The sequence below is a fragment of the Antechinus flavipes genome, chromosome 2 (genome assembly GCF_016432865.1).
Source record: "Antechinus flavipes isolate AdamAnt ecotype Samford, QLD, Australia chromosome 2, AdamAnt_v2, whole genome shotgun sequence".
NCBI classification, from domain to species: domain Eukaryota; kingdom Metazoa; phylum Chordata; class Mammalia; order Dasyuromorphia; family Dasyuridae; genus Antechinus; species Antechinus flavipes.
This window is the reverse complement of record NC_067399.1, coordinates 632604158-632628760: the sequence shown is the minus strand read 5'-3', so window position 1 is coordinate 632628760 and position 24603 is coordinate 632604158. Positions and strand designations below refer to the sequence as shown.

The window sequence follows — 24603 nt, the reverse complement described above, 5'->3', positions numbered from 1 at the left end:
CAATTCCATAAACATTGATTTGAAAAAAGAAGCAAAGAGGCAGCTTGACACAGAGAGCTGATCTTGAAGATGTGAAGAGTTAGGTTCAGATCTTGCTTTTGATATATATTGACTGTGTGGCCATAGGTAAGCCACTTACACTTTTAACAACTCCATGCAATTATCAAAAATTATTAAATGCTTACGAGTTACCAAAATATTTTTGGGGGGTGTCAAATGGTATGGGAGAGCTGTCTTCTACCAAAAGTTTCCTAGGATGAACTCAAAGGTTGAGACTTAAATAAATAATAAATACACACATATTTAAAGGTGATTTGTTAGCTGCTGGAGATTCAAAGACAAAAATTAATCAGTAGAGCTCCTACTATTGTGTTTGGGACATTGGAAATAATTTTGCTTAGTTTGTTTAAAAATATTTTGTAATTCATATGTGATGGGGGCGCAATTGAGAATGCTAGAGTTGGAATCAGGAAGATCTATTTTTGTTTTTTAGCTGAGACATCAACCAGTCTTAGTAATCATAAAACAGGTCACTTGACTTTGTAGAGACTCAGTTAATAGGGTTTATTAAAACCTGGAACACCTACCATTTCCAAGGATTATCATGAGACTCACTTGAGATAATATATGGAAAATAGTGTAAAACATGTGGTGAATTTTGCTATAGTATTGGTAAAACCCCATTTCCGAAGGAAGACTCAGGCTGACCAATCACCAAAGAGAATTGTGAATCGGTTTTGCTCTTACTCAGATGTCTCTGGGTTTGTCCCCTGACAGAATCTATGCCTGGAGCAACCAGGAACACCTTGAAGTGGCCTAAACTGATCCTGGAATTGCTGAACTGCACCAAGGTCCTACTTCCTTGTTCCGTCCATTCCCTCCCCCAAATTGCTCCTTTGTTCCCCCTCTTGTATCTTTAGTCTTTAAATATTGTTCTGATACCAAGGAACACTCATATTTCTGTACTTGTGATTTCTCAGTATATGTATCCCTAGTCCTGTCCATATTAAAGATTTAATTCTGGTTTTCTGTTTTGTTTTGTTTTAGAGGTGCTTTTTTATTTTTTTGTACTTCTGGTTTTCTTTGTACTGAACTTAGAATTGACAGTACTTTGCAAATCTTTCAAGTATTTCAATGTCAGTGATTACTGTCAGTTGGAGGAAGAGGTCCAAAACCCTGCTGGGAAAAAGCCAGGTTTTTCAATTAGGTCAGAAAAGGTCCTTCACCATTATTCATTCTCATTCCTGTCTTACGAATGAGAAAATTAAGATTCACGAGTTCTCTCTCAATCTCTCTCTCTCTCCTCTCTCTCTCTCTGTCTCTCTGTCTCTCTCTCTCTCTCTCATTTTTTCTTATTGTTTCTCTGTCTCTGTCTTTCTCTGTCTCTGTCTCTGTTTCTCTCTGTCTCTCTTAGTCTTTCTGTCTCTGTCTTTGTCTCTCTCTGTCTCTCTGTCTCTCAGTCTCTCTGTCTCTCTGTCTCTCTGTCTCTCTCTCACTCTTATTCTTTCTTATTGTCTATCTCTCTGTCTCTCTGTCTCTGTTTCTCTCTGTCTCTCTTAGTCTCTCTATCTCTGTCTCTCTCTCTCTCTCTCTCTCTCACACACACACACACACACCACACACACACACACACACACACACACACACACACACACACACAGAGGAAAGTCATTTACCTAAGGTCACACAGTGAGTTCAGACATAGTTTGGTCTTAAGAAATTTGACCCCAGAAAATTCTAAAGTTAATTAGTTCATGCATAGAAAATTGAGAATTTAGTATATATCCTCTGAGACTTATATTCTTAATCAAAATTTAATGCACTTCTCATGTGAATGGGAACTAGTATTAGCAACACTACAGGACATAGAAAATCATTTCCCAGCCGCAAGCTCAGAATATTCAGAGGGTTATCCTAAGAACTGCACCCATATCCCCTTAAAATCTGACAAGTTTTTGGTACTCAACAAGGATCCCTATGTTTTTAAAGGAAAAAGAACTAATTCAGAAGTTACCCTGAGTTGTGCTAATAACCCAACCTTGTTTACAGTGGATCACACACATATTTAAAACTATTGATTGCTTTAAAATCTTAGCTCACTTTTACTTCCTGTGGGAAACTTTCTGATCTCACTTCACCCCAAGTGAGCAAGCTATAGTTTCCTCCAATTTCTCTTAGTTTCTAGCCTAGACATCTATGGGAATTTTATTACCTCTTGCCTCAATGCTATTTGTATACATGCCATTTCCCCATATTAGTTGATAAGGTGCTTGAGAGAAAGGCTATTGTCATATTCTTTTTTATCCCTTGTGTCCCTAGAACAATACCCCTAGCTCCCTAGTATCAAAATCCCTTGAACATGACAGGTGCTTAATGTTTGTTAAATTTCAAGAAACCCAGTCCTTCTAATTCCACAGATCATTGCTCTTTTAAGAACTCCTATTACTCCAGGAGTAACTTCTTAATCAGAGTTATTGTTATCAAGATTATCAACAAAATTTTAACCTGCCTTACTCTCAATGGTAGTGACTTATTCTGACTTGTTTTGTGATGCTAAAGAAATCACTGAACCTATCTGATCCTCAGTTTCCATATCTATTAAAATGGATTGCAGGATCAGAAGTGTCTATTGGAAAGGACTTCAGAGGCCACCTGACCTCTTCATTTTACAGATAAAGAAAGTGAAGTTAAAAGAGCTTAAATTACTGAATCAAAATCAAAGGCAGTAAACAACATAAGTAGGATTTGAACTCAAGACTCCTGAGTCCACAATCAAAACTTTTTATGTGGATTTCAAAGATCCTTTCTGAATCTAAAACTCTTGACTAAGTTTCAACTTGCTAACTTTCTGGTCTGAGAAAAGCTAAAGTCTTCCTTCCCCGCAGTGACAATCCTTCGGCATCAAACAGCCAGGAAAATCACGATGTGTCTATCTCAGCCTAGCACTCCTGGAGGTCTCCAGTCTCACTGTCAGGAGCTCCATCACCAAATCTGTTCTGGGAATCATCAATGCATTTGACAGCCCACCACCCCTGGACTGGTGCATTTCATCTCCTGGGCTACTTAGCTGAACATCCAAGCCCAGGACATTTTTCTTCCTATCTATAAATGACATCCATCTTCCCTGACAAAACCTTCTATGATAGGCTTAAATGGTGCTGCCCCCAAGACTCTGGACACTTGTATATGTGTCTGAGCACGTGGTGGGGCACAGTCACTGTAGCCAAGCTTTCTAACCAACAAACCACCCTACCAACACTAGCTAGATATCTGGAGACCTTTGGCTTTATTCACCCCTACCTCACATTTTGGATGAACCAAGAACAAGAACACTGCCATCAGGGAGCTACTAGCTATCAGTGAATGAGACCACCTTGGGATCTGTGACCTGTTTCAATGGACTCAGTTCTTCATTTGTAAAAACAAGGATAATAATACCTGTAAACCAAAGGGGTTGTTATGAGTACAAGCCCTTTACAAAATTTGAAATGGAATATAAATGTTAGCTAATGGGATCTTTCTATCCCCAATGTGTCTATCTCCAAAATGTCATAAACTTATAGATACTTGACAAATGACAGTGTCTGCCTCATAGGACTCCTGTGAGGACCAATTGGGACAATACATACAAAGCATTTTTTTGCAAATCTTAAAGGACTATATCAATCAACAAAATTTTATTAAGTGCCTACTATGTGCCAGGCACTGTGCTAAGTGCTAGGAATTCAAAGAGAGGCAAAAGATAGTCCCTTGATCTCAAGAAGCTTAGAATCTAATGGAAGAGACAGCAGGAAAAAAAAAAAACTATGTACAAATAAGATATAGATAGATGGATAGAGAGATAGATAAATATGGATGGGTAGACACATAAATTATAGATTGATTTATACAAATACATATATATACATATTTATACACATACACACACACTAAAAAAAACTGGAGATCATCAACAGAGGGAAAATATTAAAAATTAATAGAGATCCAGAAAGGCTTCTTTTAGAAGATATGATTTTTGCTATTATTGTTATTAAAATGCTGAGTTGAATTTAGAGATGAGTCCAGAAAGGCAAAGGAACAAAAAAGTTGACAGAATACATTATCTCTTCCAACTTCAAAAAAAGTTTTCAGTACCCCTGTGTATTAGGTACAAGCATTTGGATTACTATCCAGACACCCTGAGTCCCATTTGTGCAATTTAATTAAAGTACCATTGAGAAATGCTTTAATCATAATTTTATATTGTTGAGAAGCTGAAGGAGAAAATCAAAGATCATGGGTCTCAACCTGCTGAAATTTCCTATAACCAAAAATACTTATCACACACCAGTCAATCATAACATTGAAATGTTATATACAGGTATAGAGGGTAATAAACAACTGTTTTAGCTCAGAATTCAATAATCCAAAGGCAATACCTTAGAGTCATAATCTCAGTCCCTAAAAAGTACTCTCCCTTTATTACTCACATAAATCAATTTAGGCAGGTTAAAGGGTTTTTTTTTAATTAAATCCTTATAGAGAAATGTATGGAAAACCCATAGTATATTATTCCTGTAACTGTATGGGATGTCATAATAAGGAATAGATGTATTAATAGGTTGTGATACAACCATAGCTCTTTGCTTCAACTGGAGTCTTAGGCAGAGATTAAGGGGTATATATGGGCACAGGCAACTTTCCAGACCCTGGGAAGTGTCTCTGAGGGTCAAGGGCAGAATGCAGATACCTAGGCCAATGGACATCTAAACATTTTCCTTTTACCAAGGGAGCTGTTTTCCAGTATTTGGGGAAAAGGGTTATGGGCGAATTCACCTGTTTTATTTTACAGTTATGCTCTTCACAGAGATTGCCAAGTCATCTTAGAACTCCTCCAAGAAGATAATGATTTCCATCCACAAGGGTAGCAATTGCCCATTAAAAAGCTTGAGAGCCCCACTTCTAGAAATGAGAAATTGACACCCTTTCCAAAGGTGAGAGCTCCAGAAATAGATGATACACTCAGCCCAAAGATGCAAACGGGCTCTGACAGCCAAAGAGCCCACCCTTCAAGGTCCCAGGAAGAAGGTTCCTTTTAATACACCAAAACACAGACAATATAATATAAAGACTTATCCTATTCTGATTTGGATTCATGCTAACACAGACTGATTAATAATTGATAGAAATGTCACTCATTTATTGGAAAAACTTGTTAGGGCAAGTTACCCCAGTTTCTCTATGTGGTTGCAATGCTGTTACCTATTTTGAGGTTTTCTTGGCAAAGATTCTGGAATGGTTTGTCATTTTCTTCTCTAGATCATTTTACAGATGAAAAAACTGAGGCAATAAATTTAAGTGACTTGCCCAGGGTCATACAGCTGGTAAGTATCTGAGCTAAAATTACAATTTATTAGCATGGGTCTTCCTGATTCCAAGCTCAATGCTCTATCTACTGTGCCATCTTATGACTTGTCTATCTATAATTCAATTCAATTAGACTAATCTCTAAGGACCCTGTCTATTCTAAATTTGAGATCCCATGATCCTCTGATCTCTACTGCTCCATTCCAGCTCCACTTACAATACCACCTCATAAAAGATGCTCCAAGCCCTAGAATTGCCCAGAAAACAGCATCATATATTTAAAAGGACCTGAGAGGATGATCTACTTCATATACTTACAATGTTGTATACCCCATTCCCATCTTCAAGAGGAAGATAGGATCAATCAAGGATGACTACCCCTGAATCAGATTAGGAGATAGCAGAAAGAATGGTGGAAGGGAAGGAGTTCTGGCTTTAGAGTTGGAGGTCCTAAGTTCAAACCCCACTTTGCTACTTAATATCTAACTAACTCTAAGGTAAGCTGTTGTTTCTCTGAGTCTTAGAAACAATGTGACTTTGTGGGTCAGAGCTGATCTCAGATACAGGAAGACAGGTTTAAGTACTGGGTTTTTTTGTTTTTTTGTTTTTTGGCAGCTAGTGGCTCTGTGAGTTTGGATAAATTATTCAATGTTTCAGTGCTCTAGATTACTTTTCAAGACTATAAATGTAAAGAAAATGCCCCCCTCCTCTGCATTCATAGAGCATATCTCTTCATCCAAGTGTTCCCAATATCAACAAAACCACACATCTAATCCTTAGCCCCATCCCTTCAAGTACATGTAACAACTTCAGCTCTAAATAGCCACTGACATGTAAAATACAGCGATAACATGGAAAAAAGAGGCAGAGTACTAAACTTGGTTAGTCAGTCCAGTGTTCAAATCCAGTCTCTGACAGTTACTAAATATGTGACCAACAGGCACGTCACTTGAGGTCTCTGAGCCTTATGCTGATCCCTAAAACTAAGTTATAGGGTAGTTGTTACTGGTTGGAATAGATTCCCCACACCTGCCAGCCCTTCTTCCTCTCCTTAAGATGTTAAACATAAGCTCCAAAGCAGAGGGAAATGGTAAATCCAGAATTAGCATATATTTGTCTATGAAATGTTACTAATCTGGCATTTAGTTTATTTACTCTTTTTAGCAGGGGCTATTAAGGAATCTTTGTCTGGATTTTGTACTTAATTTTTCTCTAATGAAGCATCAAATCCTTTTCATAAACAAGCAAGCTGACATTCTAGGAATGGAACCTAGGTGGACCTGCCTATGGATGTGCTTCCTTAGACATCACACTGGGGGTTTTCTTGTCAGAAAGTTCTCCCACTCTGTTATCCAAGATGACATCCTTGGGAGAATTTCTACCTTCATCGCTGGTAAAGCAATGCTTAATTGTTTGGGGAAATTAACCCTATCCAGGTTTGCTACTCCAGGGCCAACTAGGACTCCTCACTCATATTTGTCCCTCATATCCCATCACCCTTGCATCAATTTCCTTCTCTCTACTCACATGTTTGCCAACTTCATTTAGTTGAATTTATGAAGATGGGTCTTTCTGATTCCAAGCCCAGTGCTCTACCCACTAGTTACCTCCTTCTCCATCTTATGACTTGTCTATCTATAATTCAATTCAATTAGACTAATCTCTAAGGACCCTGACAATTTAAAATTTCAGATGAGGGTCATTTAGATCTTCATCACCTTTTGCCTGGACTGTTATACTGACTTTCTAATCACCACTTTCTGCAATCCATCCCCCACACAATTGCCCATGTGATTTTTCCCTAAGTACCCATAACTCATCTACTCAATAAGCTCCAGGGTCCCTCATCACCTTAGGATCAAATATAAATTCTTTTGTTTTGTATTTAAAGCTGTTCAGAGTTGAATTTGTTATATGCACTTCAACAGATAGGGCTAAGGACCAGATGTATGGTTTTGTTGATACTGGAACACCTGGATGAAGAGATATTCTCTATGAATGCAGGGAAGAGGAGTATCTTCTTTATAATTTATGGTCTTGGAGAGTAACCTGGTTCCAACCTATTTTTGCAGACTTATTATTCATGACTCCCTCTCCCACACTCTTCAGTCCAGCCAAACTGTCTCCTTTGCTATTCCTCAGACACAATACCCCCTTTTCTATCCCCAGGCCCTTCACAATCTGTTTCTAAGCTAGGATGTACTCACTCCTCCCAAGATAAAATGTGAAATCGTTTGGCATTCAAAGTTCTGCATAACCTGACCTTTTCCTACTATTCTAGTTTTCTTAAACCTTTCTCTCCAGTCCAACTCCACTACACTTCTTCAATCTAGTGACTCTTGGCCTCCTAGCTGTTCCTTGAACAAAATATTTCATCTCTTAGATTCTGGGAATTTTCCCTGGATAAGCATTATGCCTTCAGTTCTTTCCCTTTCTATTTCTTCCACATGCCCTCTCTGTATTCCTTTAACTCCCAGTTAAAAGATCACCTTCTATAAGAATTCTTTCCTGATTCATTCTTAAGGCTAATGTCTTACCTCTGCCGACTATTTCCAACTTATCTCGTCTATAATTTATTAATACATAGTTGTCTGTATGTTGTCTCTCTCATTAGACTGTGAGTTCTTTGAAGGCAAAGACCATTTTTTTGTTTTTATATTCCCAGGACTTAGCACAGTACCTGGCATATAACAAGTGCTTAATAAATGGTTGTGGACAAACTAGCTGATAACATGAAACCATACATATCACCCAGTCCCACATTGTTATTGAGAGTATGATGCATCCTATTGTCCCAATGAAGTTTTGAGCTCTTCATGTTTAAAGGTTCATCTTCCAGTTCTTTGTATTCTCCTCTCTAGTCAATAATTTGTTTACAGAGTAGTGTTTAGCAAATATTTATTAACCAGAATTACCACATTATGGGTGATCAAAGTAAGAATACCAGGGTTTCTGGGCTAAGGTTACCTCCAAAATGCAGAAGCCTCAAGGTTTCAATGTATAGAGGGCAGATTCACTATTATTTTTAATGTGTTTACTTATTATCCTGCATTGGTGGTGATATGGGAATAGGGAGGGTATGGGGATATAGACAAGGAGGATATAATTGTGTGCAGACTAATATCATCAAGATTACTAATTTTTAAACCTGTATTGAAAAAATGATGAGGAACTGAACTAGGCAGGAATATTAGAAGAGAGAAGGAAACAGGTGAGAATGATGCTAAGGAAACATAATTTGTGACATCCTCATCAGGAATAGGAAATATAGATACAGGGATGGTTTTCTATGATGAATTCTATTTTGAGCCTGTGTTTGAGATGTCTATGCACAACTGGATAAAAATGTCATTCCAAGAGCTGGAGATACAAGAATGTAATCTGAGAGAGATGAGAACTGATGTGCAGATCTTAGAGTCATCTACATAGATCTTACAGTGGTCCACATAGTGACTCTGGCTGAATTCCTAGGAAATGATGAGATTGTCTCATTCAAAGAATATAGAGAAAAGGGAAGAAAATTTGGGACAAAAGCCAAAAATCAGAAAGATAATTTATCTGGTGACCCTTCCATAAGAGATTGAGAAAGATTTATTTATCTAACAATTAGATAGAGAATCATGGCAGAGCAAAGCCATGAAAACTCAGGAAAGAGAGAATATTCAGAAATATAGGCTGGTCAGTAGGATGCAGAAAGTTCAACAAGCGTGAGATCTAGGTGCAACAAGGATTTTATAATAAAGGATTACTGGTGAAATTAAAGATAATACTTTCAGTTGTATGGTAGGATTGCAAAGCAGGCTGCAAAGGGGTGAAAAGGAAGTAGGAAGTCGAAAAAATGGAGGTTTTAGCCTATAAATGGGAAAGAAAATTAAATACCTTTAAGGAGGGGAAATGGAAGAGATAGGTTAAAAAAATATTCTCTTTGCAGCTATATTCATTTCAAGGAGGCTAAGCCAAGCATTCCTATCCCACCTTTCCATACAAAACTCACTATACCAACAGACAAACTCACTATGACCAAGGGATGAAAAAAATTTCCATCTCTGACTTCCAATAGGGAGAAAAAGTTAAAGGAGACATTAGGCTAAAAGGTTGAATAATTAGCTCATACTGAAAGTCTAGGAGAGGAACCAAAATGGTGCTTCATAGCCTAAAAGAATTCATTCACTTACAAAGATGAGGAGCTTGTTCCTAACCTACAAGACATCCAAAGTTCCTACTAGCTCTAAAACTCTACAATCCAAGAAAGATGTTTCCTTGCAACTATAAAGAACCTAATAGCCCATAACTTAGAATCCAGCATACACCAGTAGATTTTATGCTGGAGGAATAAAAAATAATTGTGGTCTATAAAACTACTGCAAAGGTTAGGCTAGAGAGTTTCTAGTACAGTTTGGGTGTTTCTTTCAAAAGAAAATGTCTGAATTGAAGTTCCTTCTGTTTGGAAGCTGCCTTAAAGTTATATGAATTGATTATCTTGGAGGGAACAGAAAATTTTTAAACTCAGAGATCCAAGGATGTTGATGTGCTTGATGGAGGAGAGGAGTGACGTGAAAGAGAAGCTCATTCCAATGTTCCATCTAATAGCTGCCAATTTTAACTCATGTCCCTTGCTACAGTTTTGCATAGGGAGTAAAGAGACAGTCTAAAAGCCAGGAGAACCTGGGATCAAGTCCTATCTTTGACATATACTGGCTAGGTGATTCTGGACTAAATCACCTAACTCTTCAGTGCCCCTTAGTGCATTAATTTTTTTTTCAGAGAAAGTACTTTCTTCATTGGTAGGAGTGCCTTTACCTAGGGTTTTTCTTTACCACTAAAATCATAGGTCCAAGTCCTGTCCTTCTATCCTTATACTTACTAACTGGGTTCTAAGCTTTGTTTGTACTGCTATAGGACTGAAAATGTCCTTAGCATCCTCCAGATTTATCATCTGAAATATAGAATCCTCCAAATTTAGCATACAGCAAAGCCCCCTTCATTCTACCCTAGAGATAGCTGGCTGTAAGTATCACCATTTGATCAAGGATATGGGAATCTCTGAGCTCCTGCCAGGGAACCCAAGTGACAACCATAGACACATCTCTATGACTTAAAATGTCTGTCATATGTCTGTAACAAGGCCATAGGTACGTCAATATCATCCTAACACAACATAACAGAATGTCCCAGCATATCACCATACAGCAAATTCAGAGGTACACACTACAATTTGTGAAACCACCAGAAGCAATCTTTAGCACAAATTTCTTGGTCATTTTACACATGCTAAAGTACGAGAAAAAGGTTTTCCCCCCTGTATTTCTACAAGCATGTATTAAGTATTTAATATGGATGACCCTGAAGAAACAACAAGAAAATGTACCTCTCCTCCTTTCTTCTGTTGGCACAGGAATATGATAGAATACTACTGTGTTACAAGGAATTAGGATTTAGATAACTTAAAAAAGATTTATATGAATTGATGCAGAGTGAGGTTGCCAAATCAGAAAGATATATACCACAAGAGCACTATTATTAAAATGAACAGTTTTTAAGTCTAACTGGGAAGCTATTTGAAAAAAAATTTTGAAAGTTGCAAGAACTATGATCAATATAATGATCATTTATGATTTCAAAGAATCAACATTGAAAATATGCTAACTGTGTGTGAGAGAGAGACAAAGGTGTTAGGGTACAAATGAAAAATACATATTTTTGTGTCCAGCCTTTGAAAGAATTTGTATTTATTATAAATATTTGATACAAAAGATTTTTTTTTCTTTTTTCCAGTGGAAAGTAGGAGGAAAGAAAATGTCCATTCTTTTAATAGAGATGGATGATGCTATACACATGAAATGGCACATGCCTTTGCAAATGGGGTAAGTGCAGTATTTGTTTACTTGACTGCTTTGCTTTGTAACAGAAAATCCTCCTAAAAGAGTTGGGATAATCTATATATGTTTGTTATGCAAGCACAAAAAAAAAATCAAGAAAACAAACAAAAACTGAGAAAATGTGCCTCTCTTCTTCCTTTGCAGAGTGTTACGTTTTCCTGAACTGCTTTTATTCTTTCATTTCATTCTTTATCGTAAGAAATGCTGCTCTTTGGGTAGTCAGTAGGTGGGGGAAGAGATATAATAGGAAATAAAGACAAAATAAAACAGGATATAGCAAGAAAATATTTAAGAAATTAAACATGTGATTGATTGAATTCAAGAAACATTGCATTAAAGCATCTATTTTGTGTCAAACATGGTGCTAAGGGCTGGGATACATTCAGAATGTAGATAGGCATTGTCCTTGACCAGATGGAGCTTATACTCTAGTAGTTAAAAGCCTCTTAAGACAACAGCCTAACTTTTCTGAGTGTCAACTGAACAGCTTTTCACATTTGAGTGAATTCTGTTTCCCCTGAGCCAGTTTCAGGCTCTGGATGGAAGCTTTGAGGAGACTACAGCATTTCTGTCAAAATACAGGTGATGAACATCAGGCCTGCATCTGAATTTCAAATCAAGGACCTGTACTCAGTTGCGTTTTACTCTGAGTCCCTTACAGGAGACCTGTAAATGTAATTTCACGTTTTGAGTCCAAATGGAGACTTGCTGAGGAGCCAATATAAAATAAACTATGGAAAAGAGATAGAGCTGCTTTGTTCTTTCCAATTTTTATTCTTACATCTTATTCTGAAATGCAATTCTAAAAGTATTCAGTTTACCCATATCTAAAATATCAATAAATGAGGGTAGGGAGAACTGTAAGAAAATCTACCAATCTTCAGGATTTACAAGCACTTTTGGTTCTGTTTGTTTCCTACTCCATGGTGTAATTCTGCCTACTTGATAGTGTCGGGGCAAGCTGTCACAGAAATGAGACCATAAGCATCTACATCCTTGGATAGGAAGGTTTCCCGAACATACAAAATTATAGCTCTTAAAGCTGATATTCTTTCCCTAGATCTCATGAAATTACTTTGCATTTACCTAGCTTCTTTACATATTATGTTGCCAAGATAATGTAAGCCGCTTGAGAGGAGGCTTTGATTTTCTTTTTTGTCTCTCTCTCCAGAGAGTTTATATTTGCATATATTCTTTTTATTTAATTGTTGACTTCATTTATTTTTACAAAGCTAATTTATCTTTGTTAAAATTATGATTACTTATAATTTTTTGTAATTTGTTATGTCTTTAATTGCAAATATGAAAGTTATAGAAGATAAAGATAGTGGGTGGGGATGATAAAGAAAAACATATAAAATGTTAAGGTCTCTTTTCTTAACTGGGTAATCTGAATAAAAGAGAATTTCAATTTTTTATTCATCAATTTTTTAAATACATTTTCCAAAGGACAAAATTTAAATTGAACCTGAAGCTTTCTGCTCTTAAAGTGAACCAGGTAGTCAGAACAGTGTCACGGAGGGCACAGATATGTGTATTACTTATTATCTTCCCATTGTTTTCTCCATAATCATGCCCAATAGAGAGATAGAAGATAGTGACTCAGAAGTAGTTCCACGCATGGAAGGGAGAAAGAGTATGAAAGCAATGACTAAACTAAATTCCTTCAACTATACAGGAAATGCTGCTAGACAGCACCACTTGCTGATAATACCTCCATAGCCAAAGTGGCTTTCTAACTAAAGGAAGATGCAGAGAACAACAAAAATAAAACACCTTTCAGAAAAAGCTAGGGCAAACTCACTTTTCATTAATTTATTCTGAGAGACAGCATCCTTGATAGAGCACTCACTCTTTTCTATTCATAAAGTAATACAGATCTATCTGTATAACAATATAATCATTTTTCTTACTACTAGAGTTAAAAAGTCATATGACTCAGAGATGGGGCTAGAGTGCCCAGGAACTTAACCTAGGACTGTGTTCTGGGTTGCAGCCCTCTTTGTTCTTTGATTTCTTAGTTAAGCACAGAGTTTCACCCCTAAAAACATCTTCAAGAATGCAATGGGACTGGGCTGAAGAACCAAAGAATCCTATTGAAGATAATGCTGAAAAGAGGTTCCTCCTGAGATGAGAATAACCTCTGGAGGTGACTGTTGAAGTCAGACAAAAGTCCATCACAAACAATTCTCAAAACATAGAATTTTATGAGGATTTACTTTTCAAACTTAGATGAATCGATAGATTCATGATTTCTTTAGCATGGGCACTTCTTCCCCTAGTGAAATCACAATCCACTCATACTTTCTCACCCTGTATTAGTTTTGCCTAAATTCTCCCATGAAGGATCATGGGAGCTATCCAATGTTCTGAAGGTCTTTCTAAGTCAATATTTTTCAGATAACAATACAGCAGTTGGGTTATCCAACTGTCACTCTGTATTCTTGCCAGAAGACTAGTAAACTTTTTTTTCTGGAAATTTATATCTTTGATGATATCTTTTTATGTCATTTAGGATCATAGATATGGAGATGAAAGAACTTTGGAAGTCAACACCCTTACTTTAAAATGAGGACACTGAATCCCAGAGAGATTAAATAAAAAGCTAGGACTCAAATCCAGTGTCTACCTCCAAGTCCATTGCCCTTTCTACTGTCCCATATTGCACTTCACTATGGGTAACAAACAGGATGCAGCCTGTTTTCACCCATCATTCATATATACATTGCCTATATATCTTCTGCCATTTTAAAATGAATCTCTTTTGAGATTCTTTTTAAGATTTGAGATTTTATTCTTTTTGATGTTTAACAATGATGCAGTATCATTGTGAGGATGAAAAAAAATCTAAGAAGTTAATATTCTGTTTTCCTTTCAGCACACAGTTTTTAGGCATCAGTTTCTTTTTGAGTTAGTATGGCATAGTAGATACAGACCAAGCCTTAAAATCAGAAAGCCTTAATTCAAGGGTTCAAGTCTTACATTTAATATATATTTGCTGTTCTTTCTCTCCACCCACCCACACCCATTCCCACTGATAGTGCCTGCCCTCTGAAATATATTTTTTATGTTATCTCTTCCATTGAAATGTGAACTTTTTTTTCCTTCATTTATGTCCTGAGGATATAGCACAGTGCCTGGTTCATAGTAAGTGCCTAATAAAGTTTGTTTACTGACTGAAGACTATATTGAAGACAAAATAACTGCACTGGTGAATCTATAGATCCATTGATATACTAAAATATTTAAACCTAAGATTTTTAAGCTTGCAATCAGCTGACTTCCTAAACTTTCCATCTTCTAGAATCCTGGAAAACCTTAAAACTGGCTGATGCTTGCTCATGATTACCTTGGAAAAGGGGGAGGAAAAGAGAATAAAAGAACAAGCCCTAAGCAAATTCTTCCTCAGGCTTTAGGTCAACATTTAATATGCAAACTCGACCTACTCTGTTTTCTCTTCTTTTTCCTCTTCCTCTTCCTCCTCCTCCTTCTCCTCCTCCTCTTCCTTCTTCTTCTCCTTTTCCTCCTCCTCCTCCTCCTCCTCTTCCTCTTCCTCCTCCTCCTCCTCCTTCATCCCCTTATACCCCACTCATTTTCTTTTAAAGCCTGTGGTAGCTAGCTTCTACTTTTGCTTCTTCTTTCTACCTAAGTTACATTTCAGCAAAATGCAAACAATACCTTTTTCATCAGTCACAAAAATTTCTGCTTTGGCAAATTAGTGAAAGTTGGCTCCAACTGCACTTTAATTGACCCCCCAGAGGGGGCAAGGATACATTTTCAAGATGTATTCAGCCTAGGAAAATATCTTATTGGGCACTAAATGTTTAATTCTCTGAGAAATTGGCAATGCAGATGGAAAACCACCCTAGGAAACCTAAGATGCTTTTAAATCACAGAAATGGGAACGTCTTACAGCACTTTAATGTTTTTAAACCTCCAGAAAAAAGGAAGTATCTCATAGAGCTTGGGCACTAGAGAAATTAATCAAGGCCTATCAGAAAGACAGGTAAGATGAACTCTGACCTTAGTCTTGAGTGAGGGAAGAGAACAGGACAGTCCTGTCTCCTGAATATGTGATTCCCAAGGCTTAGCACATTGCTTGCTATATAGCAGTCACTTTAAAAATGTTTATTGTGTTTTGGTGGTTGATTCAGGAAGCAATTTTTCAACTCAAAAGAGAGAAGGTGGACAGTCAGGTAAATGGCATCTTGCCCCAGGATAGGAGAAGCTAAAAGTAAGAATTCCAAATTTCATAAAGTTTTTTGTTCTGCAGAGAATACAGAGCCTCTGAAGATGAGAATGGATGATAAGGGCCTGAAATTTCCAAATGCCATTCTCCTCCTATTTCCGATTACATACAAGATAAAGTCTAAATTTCTTAACATGACACTCAAGGGCCTTCAAAATCCAGCCCCAATCATTATTTCTAATTTTATCTGTCTTGAGAGCATTGGGTTTTTAAGTCAGAAAACCATGCTCGAATTTAGGCTCTGCTATTTACAATCTTGTGACTAGGCAAATTACTTAAACGAGACTACTCAATTTTCTCATTTCTAAAAGGAGAAATTTGGTCCAAAGTTTCTCTTAAACCTTTTCCAACTCTGAGTCTTATGATTCTGTCATGTGCATTTCTTCATGCCTGTACTTATGGCTTTTTTTTTCTCTAAAACAGCTTCTAAGTAAAATCTGGCCCCTTTTTTGTTTGTTTTGTTGTTTTTTTGTTTATAAATTAAAAGGCTGAGTGGTATTGTATCTGACATCCACTTTCTCTATGACTAAAATATGAGGGAGGAAATTCTTCTTAAAGCAGCAGCCTATGGCCTTCATTATTTCCTATTCTAGCAATAAAAGGCAATTAAAACAATACTAATATTACATCAATATGAGATTTTAGAACTATCCTATGAGGTGATGATGATGACAGTGAATAAACTAGAAACTCACAAAAATGTTTTGAAACAGACAGACATCATCTCATGGAACTGTAGAAAATGTCACTGAATTTAATAAATTTACCTGCTATTGGTTAGGCACTTTGTGGACCCTATCAAATGGCTAAGACCTATGAGGTAAATCAAAAGACCATTTGTGGACAAAAGAAGCATGAGCTCAACAAATACTATATTGACCAAAAATACATTAAACAAATATATAGATCAAATTAATTTGTATAAAAACAGAAAAAAATGTTATAGTTATATTAGATTATGTCATTCATACCAAAAATTACAGAAAGATAACCTTAAAATTTGAATTTATTTATGAGTGAAGATTTTGTAAATAAAGAGTGGAAACTATGCAATGTATTATTTCAGACTGCAAAGCTTTAACACCTACTAAAAACATAGGAAAATGCAATAAAATGGCCAGTGTTATAAAGTAGATACTTTTCATCTTTCCTTGGACCCACCAAAAGCCCTTGAGAATTCAACCAAAAAAATGGAGTGGAACTCAAGAATCATCATAATCAAAACTGTTGCCTACATCACCCAAATATAAAATTGATTTTCACTAGATATGTCTGTACCACATTCTCATAATCTACAAATGACATGGAGTAAAAGCTCTAAAAATATAGAATAATGAAAGAAATCAAAACCATTCTAGGACATGATGAAGTGCATATTATCCCCATCAAATTGTCTGCTATCAGAGATTCCTGAAGATGTTAAGCTCAGTCTTTTTATTCTTTTTTTAAGCAATCATTTTCTCTATCTATACAATAGACTACTACAACTAAAGTTAGAGAAATAATAATATGATGTCAACCTGGCCTTGAACCGTATCTTTCTTTTTTTCTAGAACTATTTCTTTCTGAACTCTATGCAATCTAAGATAAAAAAAATAGAGAAATAATGATAATAACAATGACAAATTTACAAATCACTTTCTTCACAAAAAAAGCCAAATATGAATAAGAATTTTATATTGATTTTATAAATAAGCAAACTGAGGCTCAGAGAAACTTTACATAGCATGACCAAAGCCAATCCAGTCTCTAATACCAAACTAAGAAGTTTAAACTTTTGGAGAGAAGGTAGGAAAACTGGGACAATGATACATTCTTGCTGGAACTGTGAACAGATCCAGCCATTCTGGAGAGCAATTTGGAACAATGTTCAAAAAATTATCAAACTGTGCATATCCTTTGACCCAGCAGTGTTTCTATTAGGCCTATTTCATAAAAAGATCTTAAAGAAAGGAAAGGGACCTACATTGTACAAAAATGTTTGTGGCAAGAAACTGGAAACTTAATGGATGCCCATCAGTTGGGGAATGGCTGAATAAATTATGAATGTGATGGAATATTATTGTTCTATAAGAAATGATCAGAATGGTGATTTTAGAGAGGCCCAGAGAGATTTACATGAATTGATGCTAAGTGAAAAAAGCAGAACCAAGAGAACATGATACATAGCAACATCACTATTATATGATGATCAATTCTTATGGACGTGGCTCTCTTCAACAATGAGATGATTCAAAACAATTCCAACTGTTAAATGATGAAGAGAATCAGCTATACCCAGAGAGAGAACTGTGGGAACTAAATGTGGATCACAACATAACTTTCTCACTCTTTTTGTTGTTATTTGCTTGCATTTTGTTTTCTTACTCATTTATTTTCTTTTTTTATCTTATTTTTCTTGTGCAGCAAGAGAATTGTATGAATATGTTTATACATATTGGATTTAATATATATTTAACATGTTTAACATATATTGATTTGCTTGCCATCTAGGGGAGAAGGTGGGGGGAAGGAGAAGAAAATCTGAAACACAAAGCTATGTAAGAGTCAATGTCAAATTATTCATGCATATGTTTTGAAAATAAAAAGCTTTATAAAAAAGAAGTTTAAACTTTATTTCCTCTGTAATAATAACTTCTCCTCTAGATAAACAAGTGACATCTAGTTTGGCTTCTGAAAGGCAAATAAATGGATGGCAATCTCTCTATTTAGCCACTAACACACTAGAGATACTCTTTATGAGTAGATAGATAGAAGTGGGTCATTTCCTGTTTCTTTTACTGCACTAGCTAAAAACTCATCCTCTCTAACATAATAGATTTAGATGCCCATCCCTTCCATTCACATCCAAATGACAAATAAAGAACAGCAGTATTTATCAATAAAGAAAATTACAGGCAAAGGTGGTACCAGAACGCTCTCAGTGCAGTCATTCTGCTCCAGCATAGCCAAGCCTACAACCTAAACCCACATGTGAGCTCAGACACTTTCATCCCACGTCAGCTGCCAAACTCCATTTCTACAAGGCAAAATCTAACAGTCCCCTTTGGAAGGTTATAGGGAGAAGTAAAGTAAAATTATGATACTTTTTCTATATTACATTGTACATTCTATTGCCAGTCCCTGGAGTGGGCCCCCATTCTGAGTATTTAGTGACTCCCACTTTTTTACTTTCCTTTTGTGTACTATCTTGCTCCATTAGATTGTAATCTTCTTACTGTAAATTGAGTGGGTTCCCAACAGTTGGGGAATGGCTGAATGAAGCTATGGCAAATGAAAGTAATGAAATATTATTACTCCCTAAGAAATGATGAGCAGGCTGATTTCAGAAAAACCTGGAAAGACTTACATGAACTGAGACTGAGTGAAGTGAATAGAACCAAGAGAACATTGTACACAGCAACAGCAAGATGATGTGATGATCAACTGTGATGGACCTGGCTCTTCTCAACAATGCAATAATTCAAGGCAATTCCAACAGACTTAGCATGGAAAGTGCAGTTATACTCAGGAAGAAATGGAGATCAAATGACTCCACACAATGAGACTGAAACATAGTATTTTCCCTTTTTTGTTTGTTTGTTTTTTCTTTCTCATGCTTTCCTCCCTTTCAGTCTGATTTTTCTTACATAACATGACAAATACAGAAGTATGTTTAAAAGGACTGCACATATTTAATCTACATCAGATTGCTTGTTGTCTTGGGGAGGAGGAAAGTAAGGGAGGGAAGGGAAAAATTGAACACAAAGTCTTACAAAAATGAATGTTGAAAATTATCTTTACATGGATTTGGAACACAAAGAAGGAACTTAAAAACTTATTGAACTTAATTGAATTTTACCCATTCTTTGTCATTATTCAAGCCTTCCTAAACTCTTTTCTAATTGCCCCAGTCCACACTGATCAGCTCCCCCATTTCTACTGACTCCAGAAAAACTTATTATCTGTATCACATATCTAGAATACCATTACATGACCTAAGAATGTATATGTGTACAAGAGGCAATATAGCATAGTCACCTGGCTTTGTAGTCAAGAATCCTGCTTCTATCACATAATGGTTATATGACCCTAAACAAATGGCTTACGCTGTCTGTGCTTGAGGCAGCGCTCCAAGACTGTACATTGCAAAGGGGATACTCTGCACTGATAGTAGGAATTCCTCACTGGATGCTACCTATAACCATACATCCATTCCCTATCCCTTGTCCCAAAAGTTCCCATTTTGTGGGTTCATGATATTGATCCAAGGGGTTCATGCTAAAAATTTTTAATGATACCTTAAGCAATAAATAATTACCCAATTATGTTATATATTCTCCTCTCTAACAAGAATGTATATGTTAGAAGCATTATAGGTTTGTATTCGAAACTATGATCACATGCACAGCAATTTCAGGGTTCTTATAGTTATTAAATTCTGACCTCTTAATGACTGCATTGTTGCAGTTTCTTAACCTTCATTAATATCCAAATTGTCACAAGGAACTGACACTTGAGTACAAACCTATTTCCAATAGATGGTCATACAAAATTATCCTTAGCTCAGGTTCTGTGTTTTTGCTCATAATAGCACATGTAGAGCTGGTGTTCTCTCTTAGAAAAGCCTCCCCTTTGCTCACCTCCTAATTAAAGCTTATTCATCCTTCAAGGCCCATCTCAGGTCCCATCCTAGTTCATTGTACCTTGACTGACTGATCTTCCCTCTGAATTGCCACAGAATATCTAATTTGTACTACAAAATTTAGCACTAAATTATATGCTCATTAGTCCCTTTGCTATTGTTTTAATCCTGTCTCTCCAATTCATTTGTGATTTCTTTGAGGACAAAATCAAGTTTGATGCATTTTTGCTCTTCCTTATTCTACCTCAAAAATTCACTAGCTGTGCAATTTTGATCAAGTCACTTAATCTCTCACTGCCTTAGTTTCTTGATCTACGTGGTGATATTAATAACATCTACTTCACAGAATTGTTGTGAGGATGAAGTGAAACGTTATATGTAAAGTCCATTGTGAATTGTTAAGCACTGCAAAAAGTTAGCTGTTAATATTATCATGTAAAAAAGAAAAAAAAGAAAAGAAATATATTATCATAATACAGTATGGATTCAGATAATTGCCCCAGTGTTATTATTTTTTCCTAAGCAGCACACTGTGGTGAAACTAACTGTTCTTTTTGGTGCCCAGCTGCAAGTTCACTTTGGGGGTAACCTCCCCAACTGGCCTACTATTAGATAAACAGAACCTTGTATATTCATTTTGTTGATGCTAAAGGGTAAAATATGGGAAGCTTGTTCTAATTACCTACTAAGTTGAACTGCTGGCAGACCCCATGTACATATGGTCAAACAAGAAGCCCTGCCAAATGCAATTGGATGCATTAAATATTCAAAGCACCTTTCCTAAACCTTTCAACCAATGAAATGTTAGATCACCATTATTCACAAACTCACTATTTGAATGTTTGCTTCTTTACTGGTACAAAGACTGGTAGATGGAAAGGACCATAATCTGAAGATAGAGGATCTTTCCTAGATATATGACTTATCAATGGACAATGAGGTTTACAATCTAATGATCCATTTGTAGCTTTTTTTCTCTGATTGGCTGATTCTTCTTAGAACATCCATTTTAAGGAAAATGCCCAAACTAGTCAAATCTCTGCTCCTCTCTAGGCTGTACTCTGGACAGTCCAGATTTTTTCTACCATGTCCCTGCACTAGGTACCATGATACTATCCATCTCCCACTACCACTTTTACAATTCTCTTTTATATGTCATCACTCTCAATATAATGCAAAGTCTTTGGGGGCAAGGATTCTCATGCTTTCTGTTTGTATGTGCATTCCCAGTGCTTAACACAATGTCAGATACATACTAAGTTTTTAATACATGTTTGTTTACTTGACTTGAGAGAAGGAGTTTGGGAAAAGCTACCCAGCTCTTATTTTTACTATAGTCATTTGTGGAGAATATTCTAGGCCAGATCCTCTAACCATAGGTAATTTGCAGGCTCTGTCTTGGACCTTCTCCCCTTCTCCATCTGTACTACTCTTGGTCTCTCATTGCCTCCCATGTATTTAATTACCATCTCTATACTGATGACTCTCAAAACTATCTAACCAACTCTAACCTCTCTACTGACCTTCCATCTCACATCTCAATCTACCTTTCAAATATATCAAACTGATAACCTGTTGACATCTTAATCTCAGTCTTCTGATTTAATCCTATTTGCCTCAGTTTCCCCATTTGTAAAAAGAACTGGAAAAGTAAATGTCAAACCATTTCATAATCTTTGCCAAGAAACCCCCAAATAAGATGATGAAAAGTTGGACACAATTGAACAACAATATCAGTATGTCCAAAATAGAACTAATTCTTTCCCCTGAAATTATCCCCTTTTCCTACTTTGACTATTACAATGACTCCAAATAGTCATCCTGGATTTTTCACTATCTCTCATCTTTTTATCCAACCTGGTGCCAAAGATCTATTGATTTCACCTATACAACAGCTCTCAAATAATCTCCTCTTCTATAACACTGCCATCACCCTGGTGCAGGCCCTTATCATCTCACATTTGGATTATTGCAATAGCTGATGGTGGATCTGCCTGCTTTCCATCTCTCTCCATTCCAATTCATCTTTTTTTTTCAGTCATTAAAGTGATTTTTCTAAACCATTTTTCAACTCAATAAACTCCAGTGGCTACCTGTTGCTTCCAGAATTAAATATAAAATCTCCTGTATGATGTTCAAAGCTCTTTAAAATTTTCCTCTTCTTCTACCTTTCCACTATTCTTATGCCTTACTTCCTAACACATATTCTGATCCAATGACACAGGAGTCCTGGCTATTCTATGAACAAGATATTCCACCTTTATTTAAGGCAATTCCAATAGACTATGATAGAAAGAGTCATTCACATCCAGAGAGAGAATTATGGAGACTGAATGTGGATCAAATGTGTGTTTGAGTACACATACACACACACACAGACATGTACATATAATATATGTATATATCTGTATATGTATCTGTTGGCTCATTATCCTCCCCATTAGATTGTGAGCTCCTTGAGGGGAAGCATCCTTTGCCTCTTTTTATATCTGCAATTCCTTGCACACTGCCTGACATATAACAGACACTTGTCAAATGCTTAATTGAGCACTATTCCTTTGACAGAAATAGCAGGGAGATGAATCTAGAACTTGATGGCCTGGCACTGGGTCATTAGTTGAACACTGTTCTGTCCCAGAGGACAAGACAAACATTTGAAAATAATTCTGGGCTCATAGAATTAGAAAGACCTCGCAGGCTATATCCTCCAATGCAAACTTGAACCTACTTGACAAGCTTTCATCCTTCCTTCATTGGAAGATCCTTTATGACAAGAACATACTACATGATACAGGAGGCAAGAGGGAACCTATGAATCTTTTTTTTAATTTAAATTTTATTTTATTTAATAATAACTTTATATTGACAGAATCCATGCCAGAGTAATTTTTTACAACATTATCCCTTGCACTCGCTTATGTTTCAATTTTTTCCCCTCCCTCCCTCCACCCCCCCAAGATGGCAAGCAGTCCTATAAATGTTAAATATGTTGCAGTATATCCTAGATACAATACATATTTGCAGAACCGAACAGTTCTCCTGTTGCACAGGGAGAATTGAATTCAGAAGGTAAAAATAACTCGGGAAAAAAATCAAAAATGCAAATAGTTCACATTCGTTTCCCAGTGTTCCTTCTTTGGGTGTAGCTGTTTCTGTACATCATTTATCCATTGAAACTCAGTTAGGTCTCTTTGTGATAGAAATCATCTTCCATCAGAATACATCCTCATACAGTATCGTTGTCGAAGTGTAAAATGATCTCCTGGTTCTGCTCATTTCACTTAGCATCAGTCCATGTAGGTCTCTCCAAGCTTCTCTGTATTCATCCTGCTGGTCATTCCTTACAGAGCAATAATATTCCATAACATTCATATACCACGATTTACTCAACCATTCTCCAATTGATGGGCATCCATTCATTTTCCAGTTTCTAGCCACTACAAACAGGGCTGCCACAAACATTTTGGCACATACAGGTCCCTTTCCCTTTTTTAGTATCTCTTTGGGGTATAAGTCCAATAGAAACACTGCTGAATCAAAGGGTATGCACATTTTGATAACTTTTTGGGCATAATTCCAGATTGCTCTACAGAATGGTTGGGTTCGTTCACAACTCCACCAACAATGCATCAGTGTCCCCATTTTCCCGCATCCCCTCCAACATTCATCATTATTTTTTCCTGTCATCTTAGCCAATCTGACAGGTGTATAGTGATATCTCAGAGTTGTCTTAATTTGCATTTCTCTGATTAATAGTGATTTGGAACACTCTTTCATGTGAGTGGTAATAGTTTCAATTTCATCATCTGAAAATTGTCTGTTCATATCCTTTGACCATTTATCAATTGGAGAATGGCTTGATTTCTTATAAATTTGAGTCAGTTCTCTATATATTTTGGAAATGAGGCCTTTATCAGAACCTTTAACTGTAAAGATGTTTTCCCAGTTTGTTGCTTCCCTACTAATCTTGTTTGCATTCGTTCTGTTTGTACAAAGGCTTTTTAATTTGATATAATCAAAATTTTCAATTTTGTGATCAGTAATGGTCTCTAGTTCATCTTTGGTCACAAATTTCTTTCTCCTCCACAAGTCTGAGAGATAAACTATCCTATGTTCCTCTAATTTATTTATAATCTAGTTCTTTATGCCTAGGTCATGGACCCATTTTGATCTTATCTTGGTATATGGTGTTAAGTGTGGGTCCTTGCCTAATTTCTGCCATACTAATTTCCAGTTATCCCAGCAGTTTTTATCAAATAATGAATTCTTATCCCAAAAGTTAGAATCTTGGGTTTCTCAAACACTAGATTGCTATAGTTGACTATTCTGTCTTGTGAACCTAACCTTTTCCACTGATCAACTAATCTATTTCTTAGCCAATACCAAATGGTTTTGGTGACTGCTGCCTTATAATATAATTTTAGATCAGGTACAGCTAGACCACCTTCATTTGATTTTTTTTTCATTAATTCCCTTAAGATTCTCGACTTTTTATTGTTCCATAT

The 24603-nt window shown here is 36.4% G+C and overlaps 1 protein-coding gene across 15 annotated transcripts in view; it reads right to left on the bottom strand.

Annotated features, from left to right (window-relative positions):
- KCNMA1 (potassium calcium-activated channel subfamily M alpha 1) overlaps positions 1 to 24603 on the bottom strand; it is an 891121-nt gene that overhangs the window by 492781 nt on the left and 373737 nt on the right. The gene's annotated exons all lie outside the window — the stretch shown is intronic.